The 12,625-nt window shown below is 38.2% G+C and overlaps 1 pseudogene; it reads right to left on the reverse strand.

Moving 5' to 3' along the window:
• Positions 1-350: 350 nt before the first annotated feature.
• LOC119626627 (olfactory receptor 8B3-like) lies at positions 351-1,278 on the reverse strand (annotated as a pseudogene).
• Positions 1,279-12,625: the final 11,347 nt, after the last annotated feature.

Below are 12,625 nucleotides of genomic sequence, written 5' to 3' on the forward strand. Positions count from 1 at the left end.
GCAGGTTGTCAGGTTCTTATATGCAGCAGAACATTGTCATCCTAATTTTACTTTACTTGATCATTTGAAAAACCAATCATCTTTTCTAGAAGAAAAAAGGAAGTCCATAATGACAATGGAAAAAAAGAAAAACTTTCTTTATTATTACATAGGAAAAATGACAAAAAGGGGAAAGATGTGCAAAGGGTGAGGGAAAAAAATTTACTATAAGAATTGGAGACAAATTGATAGGATGATACTCAACTAACCATCATCATGATAACAAATATGAAAAATTATTTCCTCCTAAGTTATTATAATAAAATACAGAGAATCCCCATCCTGTAACTACATGCACAGAGAAATGTTGTTTATGGCAATAACATTCTCCTACTCGGAGCTTTTCCCATGGCAAATTTAGCATCTTTGCTCTTTAAGCTGTAGATTAAGGAGCTCATCATGGGAAGCACATTCATATAAAAAACAGAAGAGAATTTTCCCTCATCCATAGACCCAGCAGAAGATGGTTTGACATACATAAATGCACTTAATCCAAAGAACAGAGAAACAGCAATTATGTGGGAACTGCAAGTGCTGAAGGCTTTGGACCTGCCCTCCTTGGAACTGATGTGGAGGATGTCACCATAAGAGATAAAGATGGTGACAATAGGCACAATGATGTTGATGCCTGCCACAGTGAAAACCACCAGCTCACTGATGTAGGTGCTGGTGCAGGAGAGCTGGAACACAGGGAGAATGTCACAGAAGTAGTGATTGATGGTGTTTGCGTCACAGAAGGTCAGTTTCAGCATGCATCCAGTGTGGGCCATGACCCCAGAAAAGGACAGGAAGTAGGAACCAAGCATAAGGCTGAAATACACTTTAGGGGACATGGCAATGTGATAAAGAAGTGGGTAACAGATGGTCACACAGCAATCATAGGCCACTGACGTCAGCATATAACATTCAGAAATAAAAAAAGAAAAAGAAGAAGAAAAGCTAGATCATGCAAACCATGTAGGAGATAATATTCTTCTCTGAAATACAGTTCCTCAGCATTTGGAGTGTAAACACAGAAGAATAATAGAAGTCTGTGAAGAACAATTTAGAAAGGAAAAAGTACATGGGAGTGTGAAGATGTGAATTCCGCATAGTTAGAATTACCAGGACAGAGTTTCTTATCACAGTGACAACATACATTACAAGAAACAGGAAGAACAGGGGGAGTTAAAGATCTGGCTGGTCTGTTAACCTCACCAGAATGAATTCATTCACCAAAGAGCCATTTCCAGGAAACATTCTACTCTAAGGGAATCTATGGACACAGGAGAAAAGAAGACAACCCAGAACTTCCCACGGTATTTTCTCCCACACCTTGGAATATTGCTGAGACTGTCTGAAACTAGACTAATGTGGACCCACAGAATCTGCCTTTACCACTACTATGTTACTGAGTGGCGTTGACTTACCCATGATAGAATCTTACTAAGCCAAATATAGCACAAACTTAGCCTATGGAGCGAAGGCTAGTTCTGCCAAGTGCAAACTTAATTCTTAAGAAGTAATAGAATAAGGGAGAAGAAGGATGAACAGGGACAGAATCATCCTTCCCTCATCTCATTATTTCTTCATTCACTTGAGTCCTCCCTTACCATTAAAATTGGAAGCAGAGACCTTTGCAACCTGGTGCCCATATCCAATGCAGATTAGACTCTGGTGTAGTGGGGACAAAGGATCTTGTTTCTAATACACAAATAGGGAACCCAAGTCCAAAAAAGGTTACATTACTACCCCAAGTCACAGAAAAAGCCATAAATCTACAAGAGGGAGATTTTCATTCATGGAGAGGGAACTACTGACTAAAATACTGCATCCATCACTTTCTCTGTTTTCTCTGAACATTCCCAGCTCCCACTTTAAATAGATTCTTACATCAGTTGCACTTGAATCTCAAGACTGACAAGGTGTAAAATAAAAGGCAATATCTTATATCCCTGTAATTCCATTTCAAAGCAAGACAGTAATATAAATAGAATTCAGAAATACATCCTCTTATGCCAGACAACCTCGGTGCTTTCTTTTGATTACTTACCCTGTGGTCCTGAAAGGGCAATTTCAGTGTCTGAGGCTTTGGGTTTTTTGCTTCTAAGAAGGTGCAACCCAAACTCTATTTCCAGTATGTTCTGAAATTTTTTCTGAGCTACAGATCGTCTAATTTATGATTATTGCTTTGAATCCTCTCTAGCATCAGAAAAAATAGTCTTTATTGTTATTACATATGCCATTTAATGAGACACCAGAAGACTTACTACGAGTTTAATGTTAATAATATAAGTGGTTATAAACAGGGTAGAAGCTTGCTCAGTCTCTTCCCTAGAAAACAGATTTTAAGAGTAACAGGAAAACAGGGGAATTGTATTTTCACCCTGGACCATAACCTGCCTTTAGTTCCTTAGAGACTTAATATTTTACTCAAGTTTTCTTTTCACTCTGGTCATTGTGCATCAGTCATGCAGAGCCAGAAATAAGCTTTAATTTCTCAGTCAGCAAGACGGTGCAATGGGATGCCCTAGATCCTCCTTCCCCCATGAACAAAGTAATTCTACAACAATTCATGAACAGATTCTATTTGTGACACTTCTCAACCTAGTTATAATGTTCCTACATCCCAGTCTAGCATAAATTCAGCCACATGGAATCTGGTAGGAACACTTGCATTATCCCTGTGCCATAATCTCTATTTCTGGCAGAGCATCATGCAGTTGGAATAAAAGCTTCTCCTTGGGAAGGGCATTGGGGTACACCACGCATCCAATGCCCCACATTTTCCACAAGTTATGCCAAGGACTGGCTTCTATCTAGCCTGTCTCATAGCACTGATAGGACATAAGACACAGCATGCTCTGATCACTAAGGGCCAGTGAAAACACAGTAGGCAATGTAGACAAAATAGCTCAGTACAGAGATAGAAGAGAAAGAAGGAAAGAAAAGCAAAGAAAGAGAAGGAAAAAAGAGAGAAAGAAAGAAGAAAGAAAGGAAGAAAGAAAGAGAGAGAGAGAGAGGGAGGGAGGGAGGGAAAGAAAGAGGGAGAGAGGGAGGGAAAGAAAGAAAGAAAAAGAAAGAAAGAAAGAAAGAAAGAAAGAAAGAAAGAAAGAAAGAAAGAAAGAAAGAAAGAAGAGAGAGAGAGAGAGAGAGAGAGAGAGAGGAAGGAAGGAAGGAAGGAAGGAAGGAAGGAAGGAAGGAAGGAAGGAAGGAAGGAAGGAAGGAAGGAAGGAAGGAAGGAAGGTCCTCCTAGCTCCTCCCTGGAGAGGGAAAGAGATACACTGGACTCTTCCAATGCAACCTCTCCCCAAGGCTCATCACAGATGCCACAGTTAATGCAAACTCTAGCTCTCAGCATTTCCCTAAGGAGGAAAAGAGGTGTATCAGAAGTCCAGTGATCCAACTATTTGAGGGCTACCTGAGCAAATGGCTTCTGCCTTACTTGTTTCAGGGTGCTAACTAGATCTTGCTCTCTCTGGACAACCGGCAGTTATTAAGAACAAAGATATCTGGTGTATTCTATCAAACATTTAAAGAATTAATGCCAATTCTTCTCAAACTCTCAATAAATTAAAGACAAGGGAACACTTTCAAATTTAATTTATGAGACCAGCATTACCTTGATACCAAAGCCAGAAGAAAAATCACAAGAAAAGTCTTCTCTCTTTTTTTATTGGTTAATATAACTAAGGATTTCCAATTTTGTTTTTGTCACAAAGCACACTCTTATTTTTGTTGATTTTTTATTGTGTTTCTATTATCTATTTGATTTATTTCTAGTCAAATCTTTATTACTTCCTTCTTTCTTCTAATTTGGGGTTTAACACATCAACACATTGGGTTTTTTCCCTAGTTCATTAAGGTTTAAGGTTATTTGAGATATTTTCAATTTTTTTTTTTTTTAGGTTTTCTGTTTATTTTATTTTATTTTATTTTTTATTATTATACTTTAAGTTCTAGGGTACATGTGCATAACGTGCAGGTTTGTTACATATGTATACTTGTGCCATGTTGCTGTGCTGCACCCATCAACTCGTCAGCACCCATCAACTCCTCATTTACATCAGATATAACTCCCAATGCAATCCCTCCCCCCCTCCCCCCTCCCCATGATAGGCCCCGGTGTGTGATGTTCCTCTTTCCGAGTCCAAGTGATCTCATTGTTTTTTTTAACATAGATGTTTATAGCTTTAAACTTCCTTCTTAGCACTGCTTTTGCTGCAACTTGTAAGTTTTGTTATGTTGTATTTTTGTTTTTGTGTGTCTAGATGTATTTTTTAAAATTTCTTTTTGATTTCCTCTCTGACTCAATGTTTTTTCAGTGTGGAAATGTTTAGTTTCCATGAATTCCTGAATTATCCCATGTTCCTACTATTATTGATCTCTAGTTTCATTCCTTTGTGGTCATAAAAGATATTTGAAATGATTTTAATCTTCTTAAATTTGTCCAGATTCATTCATGACCTGAAATGTGATCTATCCTGGAGAATTTTTTACTTGCCCTTGAGAAGAATATGTATTCTGTTGCTGAGTGAAAATTTCTGAATATGTATGTATATATATTTGTTAACTCCATTTGGTCTATAACATTGTTAAGTTCTGCTGTGTTCTTATTAACTTTCAGCCTGGGTGACCTACTCATTATAGAGAGTGAGGAATTGAAATTTTCTGCTATTATCATGTTCCTGTCTATTTCTCTATTCATATCCATCATTGTGTGCTTTCTCTACTTAGGTGCTTTGATGTTGGGTGCATACATCTTTATACCTGTTACATCTTCTTGTTGAATAAAGTCTTTTATCATTATGTAATGACCTTATTGACTCTTGTGACACGTTTTACTAAAGTCTATTTTGTCTGATATGTTCTTTTTTGGTCATCACTGAATAAACTATTTTCCTCCACTGCTTTATTTTCAGGCTTCATGTGTTCTTAAATCTAAAGTGAGTCTCTTGTAGATAGCATATAATTTGGTCTAATTTGGTCCTTTTTTTAATCCACATAGCCACTACATATCTTTTGACTTAGAAGTTTAGTCCATTTACATACATGTAAACTAATAACTCATAGGTAAGGACTTATTCTTGCCATTTTAAAATGGATTCTAACCAGTCTCAGCTGGTCTGGTTACAAAGGAAACTTTTTCTCACAAGCGTCCTGTTTCTTAAAGATAGGCAGAGCTAGGACAGGGTAGAAATTCTACTATGGCACATAGGCATTATACCATGGAACAAACCTCCGCTTTCTCTGTATTCACTCTTCATTCTTGAGGAGTGCTGTGAGGTGAATGAATGTCCGTCTTCTATGACTCCTTAAAGCTCAATTCATATGTTAATATGGGGCCCATTACAGCAGTGAAATTTTTCCCTAGCTTGTCTTAGGTAGGTCTGGTTATTTCCTGGGTATAAATCTAGCTGTCCCTATCTCTATATGACTTCAATTCACTGAGGCACAAAAGAGATCGGACAGTTTAAGATACAAGGCCCAAAGATCAAAAGAAGCTGGATGGCAGCTGAAGGATCCAGGAAGAATAAGAACTGGGTGAAATTAGGGAAGGCCTGTTTAACAATTTCCCATATACCTTGAGGGTTCATACCCCTTTGGTTAAATTGGTACAACCACTTGGCCTGATTGTAAATGACTTCAATGTCTTTTTTTTGTTCTTTCAGATGGAATCTTGCTCTGTCACCCAGGCTGGAGTGCACTGGCACTATCTCGGTTCACTGCAACCCCTACCTTCTGGGTTCAAGTGATTCTCCTGCCTCGGCCTCCTGAGTAGCTGGGATTACAGGCACATGCCACCATGCCTGGCTAATTTTTGTATTTTTAATAGAGACGGGGTTTCACCATGTTGGTCAGGCTGGTCTCGAACTCCTGACCTCATGATCAGTCTGCCTCGGCCTCCCAAAGTGCGGGGATTACAAGTATGAGCCACGTGCCCAGCCCAATGTCTTTTTTTTTTAATCAATCTTTAATTATTTACCCAAGCACAACAGCAAGAGTGGGTGACTACACACACCAGACCTTGTTCTGCCAAGAGGTAATCAAGAGCCAGACGGTTATGAAGTACAATATTAACTTTGAGGTGGGTAAGGGCATCATCAGTCTTATAGGCTACAGTTTATATAACTGTTGTGAGGATGTGGCAGGTAACCTCATGGTAGTAGGGGTCCACCAGGTATGTCGATATCAGCCAGATTAAGCCTAATCATTCTTTTATTCCTTGGATAAGAAAAGATTAGAAAACAATGAAAGATTTTGACTTCTCTGGGAATTAGGTGCCCTAGGGTACACTCTCTTTGATGCCGCATGTTTTCCAAAGACGGGTAAGCTCTAAACTCTGAAAGCAAAAATAAGACTACCTATAAGCAAGGCAAGTAGACCAAGTCCTGGCAGAAAGAACATGTCCGCCCAAGGTTACCTATCGGGTTGAGGTTCTTGTCTGTCCTTTTGAACAGGAATCTTAAATCTGAGAGTGGTTCAGCTTGGTAAGTGGGACTTTCTTCCTTAGGTTCTGTGACTGCCTTTATCTGAGTGTGGTGGTGTCAATCCTTGTAACTTTAAGGCAGAGTTACTTGTGAGAATCAACACATATGGGCCCATTCATTTAGGTTTTAAATTACCTTGTAGTTCCTCTCTCTCCAGTTTCTTAAGTAAACCTAATCCACAGGTTGGAAAGGATTGGGAGTCCGTAATTCTCAACTGGGAGTTAGGTAATTTGGGGTGAGGGTAATTATTAGTTTCCATAGGCCCAAAGGGCTTTTATTACTTTTTAAATTTGAGTGGTATATCTTTTTTTCCCCGTATTTCCGAGCACCGTCTGGTTACCTGACCAGGCCCGGACCCATCAGTCATACATTAACTCATAAAGTCAGTTTAATTTCTCCTTTTGCAGCTATTTTTATGTTTCACAGGGCCATGGGGAACATTAAACACTCGAATCAAGGGCCAGGTTCATCCTTTCCACTGTCCTCAGTCTGTTGGCCTTAGTCCTCAGGCTTATCACCTCATGGTCATAAATAGCTGCAATGGCTCAAAAGAAAACAAACAAACAAACAAAAAAGTCACATACAAACACAGCTATATCCAAAGAAGAAAGCCAGACAAGAAGGCTAGAGGACTCCCCTCACTTACCTCCCTATGTATTGTGAAGTAAATCTTCTCTTGAAGGCAAAAGATAGCTTCCATTGATGTCTCTTCAGTTAAGGGCTATGTAATATGGCCAATTTAACTTCAAGGAAAGCTAGCAAAATGAATCTCTCCCATTTTCACCCTCTCTCACGAAAGGAAGTTTCTGGCATTAAGAAAGCAGAGAAGCCCAGGCGCCGTGGCTCAGGCCTGTAATCCTAGCACTTTGGGAGGCCGAGACGGGCGGATCACGAGGTCAGGATATCGAGACCATCCTGGCTCACATGGTGAAATCCCGTCTCTACTAAAAATACAAAAATTTAGTCGGGCGCGGTGGTGGGCGCCTGTAGTCCCAGCTACTCGAGAGGCTGAGGCAGGAGAACGGCGTGAACCCGGAAGACGGAGCTTGCAGTGAGCTGAGTTCGCCTCACTGCACTCCAACCTGGATGACAGAGTAAGACTCCGAGAGAGAGAGAGAGAGAGAGAGAGAGAAAGAGAGAGGAAGGAAGGAAGAAAGAGCTGTATCTATTAGATAGGGCACCAGCACTGTCTCTCACAAACAAAAAGTTTGTGAAAAATGTTTGTAACAGAAACTTGTGTTTGTTTAATTTCCCTAAAGAGTATACTTATTTTTGGGTGAATATGTTTGTTATTTTAAAAGTTTAAAAGTTTTATTTTTAACAATTCTTAAAATATATACTTACTATTTATTTAATCCTTTAAGTTTTAAATCAATTCATATGTCTTGGGATATTCAACCCATTATATAAATAAGTATGTATATGTATACATATATAATGAAAATAATTCCACACAAAAAATTTTTTGTGCTTGAATAAAATAAATATGTATTTATTTTTATATATTTATAATATATATATTTATAATATATATTTATATATATTTATAATACATATTTTAATATATTTATACTATATATTATGTATATTTAAATATATATAATATATATTTTATATATTTAAATATATATTTATATATTTATAATATATATTTATATATTTATAATATACATTATATATATATTTACAAGCATCCTACTTATTTGTGTTGGAGTAGAGAGAAAAGGCATCATTCTGTACTTATTTGGTGAGGGTTCCTTTATTAATCAAACAGCAAAAAAGGAGGATTCCTTTATTAATCAAAAAACTCTCTAAATGTCTTTAAAATACTCAAAATAAGTAGTGCCTCCAAACACAAAATAACAACTTGCACTACCACAATTATGGGACTTTTTGGTTTTGATACGGTATCTCTTAAGCAAGAGAGATGGAACAGACCAAAAAGGTACTGAATTTTCAATGCATTAAAATTAAGATTATTTCCGTTAACATTGAGATTTGCATTTCAGTTTGAAGCTTCCTCTTTGCTATCTTTGCTTAGATTCTTCCCAGTACATCACATCTGATTTTAAAATTGCTAGACTCATAAATTAGGTAAGCAAAGGGAAATTCATGATGTAGTGTTATGAAAGAAAAGAAAGAGATAATTATTAATTATATGGATTGAAGTTAGGAATGCCCCTAGAAAATGCCACAACTGCTTGTCATTTAAAAAAGAGACACTGGGCTCTCTCCAGAAGCATCCTTGCACCAACCCTGCTTTCCCATCTTGAAAAGAGTATGACTACGGACTATAAAGACTCAAACAGCAGTTGTGAAGTATTAACAGATGCATAATCTGGATCTATTTCTCTCTTAGTCTCTGCGTAAAGATAGAGAAGTAAAAACAGAACCTGTCAATTCATGATTTATGTGACCAGTGCATTCAATGTCCATCCCTGTCCCAAACCAAGTGGCCATGTTTGAGGCTTCTTTTTATTTCCTAAAAACTTGCACATTTTGAAGTTTCTGAAGAGATCGAAGTATGAAAATTCTGTGTATAAAGGAAATGAACCTTTTATGGATGTTACAACTCAGAACATAGCCTAGCAAATCCTACAACGTGGCAGTGTGTATATTATTAGAACAGCAGTGCAGTGCCTGGGGTTTACCCTATTGTGGTACCAATAACCTACTTATATTACAAACGTGTTGCTTCTGAGAATTTGCTGGATCATAAATTCTCTACACATTTTAGAACATAACTCATGGCAAAGCACCGAAGAAACACTGGATCTTCAGAGGAAAGCCTTCTTACAAATTTCCATCGCCATAAAAATAAGAATTATATTTTGTCACAAAACTACTAGTGTGAAAAAATGCCGATCTGGTGACTTTCCATAAAACTCAGGACTAAATCCAGCTGGCCTCATAAATAACAAAGTGGAAATCTGTCCAGAGAAAGCTAAGGCAACAAGACTTGTACATTCTGACACGTGTTAATTTTTGTTTGTTTATTTTACTTTAAGTTCTGAGATACATGTGCAGAATGTGCATGTTTGTTACGTAAGTATGCGTGTGCTATGGTGGTTTGCTGCACCTATCCACCCGTCATCTAGGTTTTAAGCCCTGCATACGTTAGGTATTTGTCCTAATGCTCTCTCTCCCCTTGCCGGCAACCCCCTGACAGGCCCTAGTGTATGATGTTCCCCTCCCTGTGTCCATGTGTTCTCGTGGATTAAACTCTTAAATTTTTTTTTTTTTTTTTTTGAGACAGAGACTTGCTCTGCCGCCCAGGCTGCAGTGAAGTGGCGCGATCTCGGCTCACTGCAAGCTCCGCCTCCTGGATTCGCGCCATTCTCCTGCCTCAGCCTACCAAGTAGCTGGGACTACAGGCGCCCGCCATCTCGCCCGGCTGGTTTTTTGTATTTTTAATAGAAACGGGGTTTCATCGTGTTTGCCAGGATGGTCTCAATCTCCTGACCTCGTGATCTGCCCGCCTCAGCTTCCCAAAGTGCTGGGATTACAGGCGTGAGCCACCGCGCCCGGCCATGTTTGTTTTTAGCACATAGTTGGAATGTGTTTTCCACAGAGAACCTCCATTTATCTTTCTTCAGTTAAAGGCTATGTAATATGGCCAATATTGGAGTTTGTTTTCCACACTCCACGTATGTGTTAAATAGACGTGAAAAAAAAAAAAAAGCTTCGGATAAAATTCAACACCCATCATGAGAAGACCCTCAAAAACCTAGGCATCAAAGGAACCTATTTCAAAATAATAGATGCCATCTATTGATGTAAGTAAAAGTGGCATATCTCATTGTGATCTTAATTAGCATTTCTCTGTTGACTGGTGATACTGAGCACTTTTTCATGTTTCTTGGCCATTTGTATGTCTTCTTTTTTTTCTTGTTCACAAAAATGTATAACAAAATATAGACATTTTAACCAGTAACATATGACAAATATAGACACCATGACCAAGTGGTATTTATGCAGGAATGCACATTAGTACTTAAATGTGAAACTTTGAAATTCACCATATTAATTAAATCAGGGAGACATAGCAGAGTCAGTTCAGTAGATTCTGAAAAACTAATTCACAAAATTCATTACCCATTCATTATTTCTAAGAAAACTCTCAGCAAATTTGAAATAGAGGAGAATTTTCTCTGTGTGATAAGGTGTATCTAGTAAGAACATTGAACCGACGTTATTAGTGAAACATGGAAAACTTTTATTTTTAACTTTTAAGTTCAAGCGTAAATGTGCAGGTTTGTCATATACGTAAACTTACGTCATGGCGGTTTGTTGTGCAGATTATTTCGTCACCCATGTGCTCAGCGTAGTACCCATTAATTATTTTTCCTGATCCTTTTCCTCCTTTCCCCCTCCACCCTCCAATAGGCCCCAGTGTGTGTTGTTCCCCCCGTGTGTCCATGCGTTCTCGTTATTTAGCTCCCACAGAACATGTGATTTTGGTTTCCTGTCCCTGTGTCAGTTTGCTAAAGACAGTGACCTCCAGTTCCATCCATGTTCTTGCAAAAGAGATGATCTCATTCTTTTCTGTGGCTGCATAGTACTCCATGGTTTATCTGTACCACATTTTCTTTTTCCAATCTATCATCGGTGGGCATTTAGGTTGATTCTATCTTTTCTATTGTGAGTAATGCTGCAATGAAAGTATGTCTTTATAATAGAATGCACATGTCTTTATAATAGAATGGTTTGTATTCCTTGAGGCAAATACCCAGTAATTAGAATGCTGCATCAAACGGTAGTTCTGTTTTTTAGCTCTTTGAGGAATTGCCACACTGTCTTCCACAGTGGTTGAACTAATTTACACTTCCACCAACAGTGTATAAGCATTCCTTTTTCTCTACAACCTCACCAGCAACTGGTATTTTTTGACTTTTTAGTACTAGCCATTGTGACTGGTGAGACATGGTATCTCATTGTAGTTTTGAGCTGCATTTTTCTGAAAAGTGTCTGCTCATGTCTTATACCTACTGTGATTGTTTTTTTACTTGTTGAATTGTTTAAGTTCCTTATAGATTCTGGATATTAGATCTTTGTCAGATACATAGTTTGCAAATATTTTATCCCATTCTGTAGGTTGTCTGCTTATGTGTTGACAGTTTCTTTTGCTTTGCATAAGGTCTTTAGTTTAATTAGGTGCCACTTGATAATTTTTGTTTTTGTTGCAATTACTTTTGAGGGCTTAATCATAAATTCTTTCCCACGATCAGTGTCTAAAATGGCATTTTCTAGTTTTCTTTTAGGGTCCTTATAGTTTGAGGTTTTACATCTAAATCTTTAATCCATTTTGAGTTAATTTTTATATATGGTGAAAGATAGGGGTCCGATTTTATTCTGCTGCACAAGGCTACCTAGTTAACCCAGCACCATAGATTAAACAGGGAGTCCATTCCCCATTTCTTAATTCCTTCAATTTTATCAAAAGTCAGATGGCTGTAGGTATGGGGCTTTATTTTGACATTCTCTATTCTGTTCCACTGGCAGCACCCCAGGCTGGAGTGGAGTGGCACGATCTCTGCTCACTGCAGACTCTGCCTCCCGGCGTTCAAGCAATTCTTCTGCCTAAGCCTCCCAACTAGCTGGGATTAAAGGTGCCCAGCACCATGCCCAGCTAATTTTTGTATTTTAGCAGAGACAGAGTTTCACCATGTTGGCCAGGCTGGTCTCAAATTCCTGACTTCAAGTGCATAATGCAACATGTATTATGAAACCTACCTTTATAATACTCTATTACCATGCCTCATTTGTTTGTGACATATAGCACAATGCCATAAGTTCACAAGTTTATATTCACTTAGCTATGAACAATGTACAAGATGTTTGTGCATTGTACAGTGTAATGTATAAAATGTTTGGTGTGTGTGTGTCACATCTCCATAAACAAGGAATGATTGAAGGAACAACTGTTCACTCTTACTGGATTCAGGAAGAATTTCCTGCTCAGCCCTGCCTCTCTGGAGTTGGAATCAGGAATTATCTACCTAAATGTGGCTGTAAAATTTTAATATGAGATTCCACGTGATGCAGGGGTCTCATAAAATAGAAAACTTGAAAGAACTGTGTATGTGTGTGTGTGTGTGTGTGTGTGGCCAGGGGAC

This window comes from Chlorocebus sabaeus, chromosome 1 (genome assembly GCF_047675955.1).
Source record: "Chlorocebus sabaeus isolate Y175 chromosome 1, mChlSab1.0.hap1, whole genome shotgun sequence".
NCBI lineage: Eukaryota > Metazoa > Chordata > Mammalia > Primates > Cercopithecidae > Chlorocebus > Chlorocebus sabaeus.